The following is a 6,000-nucleotide window of genomic DNA, read 5'->3' on the forward strand; positions in this document are numbered from 1 at the left end:
GTAACAACAACAAAAACAACAGTTAGTTGTTATTTTAAGACACAGAGGTCAGCCTTTCTGTAATAGTTCTTGCAAAAACAGTATTGTCAAGTGCATTTGCAAAATCCCTCAAGCACCATAATGAAACTGGCTCTCATGAAGGCCATCCCAGGAGGGCGAGACCAAAACCTACCTCTGCCACAGACGAGAAGTTCATTTAGAGTTATCAGCCTGAAAAATGACCAATTAACAGCACCTCAGATTAGAGGCGTTATGAAGTCTTTACAGAGCAGAAGTAGCAGAAGATTAATGCATTTTTTGGACGCCTTCAGCATTCCTTTACAATATAGAAAGAAACAAAAATCAGGAACGACCATGGAGTTAGAAAGGGACCCCAAACTTTTGAACTGTAGTGTGTATATATATATATATATATATAATGTTTTTTTTTATCCTGTATGGTGTGTAACTTGGTAATTAACAAACATTTTGTATCCTGTAGGTGACTCCTACTGTATGTTTTTTAAAACGTAACAGTAAAGATGCAACTTTGAAACAGTGGTGGAAATAATAAATTAAAGCTCTTAAAGCGTAGGCAGATTTATACATTTCCCCAACACACAGCGTGAAATCAACGGAAAACAATCTGCATTCCTTATCCATGGTATACACATGAAAGAATTACATTTATTTATTTATTTTAAATATTTATATTGTTTAAGTTTGCACAACTTCTTTTTTTCTTTGAGATTCTCTGTTATGACCATCACTTCATTAACACTGCATGCTCTCAGTGTCGTAAAAAGTGACGTCACACACTTTCCTTGGAGCAGTCCTACTCCTCTCTAAAAGAAAGAGTTGGAAAGTTAATTAAGAACTTTTATTTCTTACTCTGAGCTAGGAATATTCGCAGTCCTAAATGAACTTTGAGCCCTCTCAGAAGTAATTCTGAGACTCGGATTTTCTGTAACTACATTAAACATGGACAGTTTTATCTTTGATGGTGTATATTTTCTTCTAATGGTATGGAATACAAACAACAATCTTTAAAGAATCTTTAATGAATCTCCATTTGCATGTGGCTGGGCTGTAAACAAATGTAAAAAGCCTCTGGGTGCTCTGTCATACCGGGCTTTCAGTTTAGGCATCTAACACACCCTCAGCTTGGACTGCTGCAGAAACTTTTAATGACCAATGTTTTGTCTCATTGTGGTGCTTTACATTACTGCTTTATATTAGCATTAGCACTAGTATCAGAAAATATGAGACAAACTGGTTTTAAACTTCCTGAAGGAAGAATGAACATATGTACATTGATCCGTCCATACATCTTAGAAGGTTTAGTTTTACTTAAGTCTACTTTCTTTTTTTTTGGAATGAGCCATGGTGTGTTGCACTTTTATATTGGTTTCTAAAATTGACTTTATATATGTATATCATATCACCCAAATGAGGATGTTTTCTCTGTTAAGTCCTGTTGAGTTTCTTGCCAAACATCTCCCTAAGTTTGCTCATCTGGGGCAATTTGATAATTATAATTTAGACATATTCTCTCCCATTTTTCTTCTGTGAGGAAACTTCTTTCCATAATGCTTTTGATGCTGTAAAGCTGCTGTGCGACAATGACTTGTTATTAGCGCTGTATAAATAAAATTGTCTTGAGTTTATTGTTTTCTTTTTTCTTGCTTTTTTTATGTTTATAGGCTACAACCAATTGTTGTAACGTCTGCAATGTACTTAAAATTCATATGATCCAGACTTTATATTCCTTCTAGCCAAACACGTGGTACCAGAGCAAAGAGTATGTACTATATATAGGGATAAAGTCCAAGAGGTCAAAAAAGGGTTCTAGAACATATAACTGTGCTTGTAACCAAATAGGAATAATCCTGTGGAAATTTGAATTTTTTTTTATTTCTGTTTTGCCAGGTTTTACTTACTTATTTACTTATTTTTAATGAAAACTAGCCAGGAAGGTTAATAAAGTATTTGGTTGGAAGTTAACCATTTCACAACTACTGTTATTAATTATTGTTACAAATATAAAAAAAAAAAAAAAGAAATTAAAGGAAAAAATCCTTCAGGATATTGATAGTTCACTTTAGAAAATGTGTCTCACAATATCTCCTGGATGTCACTCAGCACCCATCAGATATTTGTAAAGTTTTATTTTGAAGCTTCATGATCTCCTGATTCACAGTCTTTGTTCAAATGTGTTTGGAATTCTTTTGATCAGTTCATTAAAACATCATTTAAGTTCATCATTATGCTTGGTCTTGCATCTGCTTATTGTTTATATTACTATTCTTTGTCTGTCCAGTTCTTGATCTTTTGTTCATGCGTTGTCTATATTTATTGTATGCTGTGCAAACTCTTATACAATATTATACAACTCTGAACATATTCTGTGGGGCCCCTGAAAGGCAAGGTACCCAAAAGCCAGGTTTCATCGTGGCACAGACTGACCTTTCGATATCAGATTAAAGGTTGTAAAAACTCTATATACCACAAACTATATATATATACAACCAAATGTATTTGGAGGAATGATCTAGAATTGCCACTCACCTTGTTGTTATGAATTGGGTAAGAAATGCGTAGACTGCAACCATGGGGAGACGCATGTGGTCAGAAGAATTAAACTGTTTGTGTAGTACTTTAGGTGGAAAGTGTTTTTATTTTATTTAACTTGAAAAAACGTCTCGGATTACTTTGCTGTAACCCTGTTCCCTGAAAAGGCGGAAACGAGATGCTGCGTGAAAACGCTATGGGAACATCTTGTCATTTTGTGAAGCATGTGTGTATCAAACACGCCAAACTTTGGCTTATATAACCTCGGTGGGGTGACGTCATCTGATGAGACGCACCTGCAGGTTATAAATAGGAGTAAGCCAGAAACATTCCTCAGATTGATTTGTCTGAACGGACGTCCGGTCACGTAGGCAGTGCGGCATTGGAACGCAGTATCTCGTTCCCGCCTTTTCAGAGAACTGTGTTACAGCAAAGTAACCCGAGACGTTCCCTTTCAAAGGCTACACTTAATGCTGTGTGAAAACGCTATGGGAACGAGAGTACCAACGTCGCCGCACTGCAAGTGTCGGGACCCCAAGGTTGTGTAGCATGTGCGCACAAGGCTGGGAAGGTCTCAGAACTATGCCTGGGCAGCTAACTCGGGGACCTGGAGTAGCATGAAAATCCAGACTATAAATGTAACAAATGTGTGCGGAGAGAACCAACACTTCGCGTCACACACTTGCTGCAGGGAAATACCTCTTGCTAGTGCAATAAATGAGGCGATCCCCCTGGTTGAATAAGCCCTGAATCCTAGAGGCGAAGTGAGCCCGCACGCCTTGTAGGAGAGGGCAATAGCATCTCTCACCCAGTGTATTGGCGGCCGCCCCCCACGGTCCCAAAACGTGTAAAGCTGCTCTGACTTACGCCACTGGCTGATGCAGTAGACGTAAATCTAAAGATTACGTACTGGACACAGTAAGTGAAGTCTCTCCTGCTCTGAAGCTGTAAAAGGCAGAGGACAGAAGGCTTTAAAACAATAGGGTGCATGTTGAGAATGGAACTTTTGGAAGATAGTTCAGTGAGGATGCAAAATGGCTCTGCCTAGCCCAGGGGCGAAGTCTAGGCAGGATGGGGAGACTGCCAGCTCTTCAATCCTCTTAGCGAGGTATTGGCCATTAGAAAAAACATCTTAAGGGTCAGAAACCTGAGGCGCTGACTCTAGTGGTTCAAAAGGGGTCTTAATTGGACCTTTGAGCACGATAGATAAAACCCACAAAAGGGCCCGTGGCTCTAGTGGGTGGCCTCAACCGTTTAGCTCCATGAATGGAACGGGTAACTAAAAGGGTGTTTTTCCACAGTAACCCCATCGATCAGGACGTGGCAGGCTGAAATAGCAGTTACGTACATCTTGAAAGTACTATGGCACAAGCCCGAAGACAACTTTTCCTGCAGAGGCTCCAGCACTAAACCATTCGGCATGCTTTGTCATGCACCAACTTTCAAATACATTTCTTTTGAGGGCATAAACTCTTCTAGGGGAGGGAGCCCTAGCACTTAGAATAGTCTTAATTATGCTGGCTGGAAGATCAGCTTGACTTAACGTGAAGGTTCCAAAGCTCGGACCGGGGATGAAATATCGTCGCCTGCGCATGAGCGCCAAGACTCCCAGGAGCAGAGCTATCAGGAAAAATGTATAAAGGCGTACCTGGGCCACGTATGGGCCAAGGTGTCCAGACCTAGGGGGGCTGGAAGAGTCAGAGAGTAGCAAAGTGGACATTTGCTGATCTTACGAGGCAAAGAGGTTCACCTCTGCTACATGAAATCTCTCCAGATTGACTGACTACTTCGGGGAGGGGTTTCCATTCCCCGTGTGTCAGAGATTGACTGGACCGTACAACTGCTCCCACATTCATATGCCCTGGGATGTAAATCGCTGAGGGAGAGGAACCTGGTGCGCTAGCTAACTAGCGGCGCGAGCACAGTCCGCCCTGGTACGAAGCACCTGGCGCGTAACCCTTATTGGGGATTGGCCCTAGAGTAAAATCCCCTGGCTTAGCCACAACTGAAATGCTCTCTTGTGCAGAAGGCCCAAAGGTGTCACCATGAATACAGCTGCCATGAGAGCTAAGATCTCTGAAAGTGATGGTTACTTCCTGGTCTATCCTGATTTCCTTAAGGGTGTTGAGGATGGATTCGACCTTTTGTGTTTCAATCCTAGAAACAAAGATGGGCTAGGACGACATGCTGATGTCGACGCGCTAGCTACTGAGACTGGGCCAGCCAGTCGTGAGAGAGCTGGACCAAATGGAAGGACCCGATACTGGTAAGCTTCACCCCCGAAAGCGAACCTCAGGAACCTCCTGTGTTGTGTCAATATTTCTATATGAAAGTAAGCGTCCTTCAATCGATTGTCACAAATCAATCGCTTGGTAGGATTTGAGAGCAATCACTTTGACAGTCAACATTTTGAAGCTGTATTTATTTATTTTAGATAGCGGCGCCCCCGTTCCTCTTGGAACCAAGAAATACCAACTGTAGTAGCATGACTCACTGTCTGGTAGGGGAACATGTTCCATGGCCCCATTTCACCAGAAACTTCTGTCAGAAGATGCGCACTTTCCGGTTTCATGGAAATTGAATCCTGTAGCCTTTATCTACAGTCCTTAACACCCAGAGTGATATGCCTGGCAGTAGCTTCCACGCTGCCAGCTTCTCCGAAAGGGTTGTGTGTGTTGGGGGGGGGTGTGTGTTAGTGATTCGGCATCCTGGAAGATAGCAGGATATGACCGAAGGACTAACTCGTCATTAGAGACCGGTGTTGTCCGAAACATTAAAGGCGGTAGAAACTAAACACCGATCCCCTGGGGTGCCCGGGAGTGCATGCTCTTATGGAAAAGAATGTTACATGCCACTCCCTGGGTCACCCCCACGGTCCTGGGTGCGTAAGCCTTCAGGACTTCTTCTTTGAAAAGAAGGCGGCGCAGCGAGCTGAACTTTTAGAGGCGGCCTGTGAAGGGCGGCGAGCCGTACCCCTGTCCTTACGGGGGGTGCCCGGCTACTAACGCTCTCCTTCTGCGCCTCTGGCCTGGCAAGAATCAGATCTGGTCGAGGCTGGGTGGCCGACGGCCTTGACTCTTGAGCACAGCGTGGGAGAAATTTCCCAAAAGCCTGTTCATACAGCCTAGCCTCTCGAAACCTGGTGGCGACGGAATTAACAGCGTCGCCAAATAGGCCGGAGGGTGAGACCGGGGCATCAAGGAGGAACGTTCGATCCTTATCCTTGATGCCTGTCAAATTTAGCCATAGGTGTCTCTCAGCGGACACCAAGGAGGCCATAGAACGGCCCATAGCATGGGCTGTTTGTTTAGTCATGCGTAGGGACATCAGTAGCCCGGCGTAATTCTGTAAATGCTTCCTGATTCACAGTGCCGCTCGTGCTCAAATCATTCAGCAGATCAGCCTGGTACGCCTGCAAAACCACCATGGTGTGCAAGGAAGCGCCGGCCT

This window comes from Clarias gariepinus, chromosome 14 (genome assembly GCF_024256425.1).
Source record: "Clarias gariepinus isolate MV-2021 ecotype Netherlands chromosome 14, CGAR_prim_01v2, whole genome shotgun sequence".
Lineage (NCBI taxonomy): Eukaryota > Metazoa > Chordata > Actinopteri > Siluriformes > Clariidae > Clarias > Clarias gariepinus.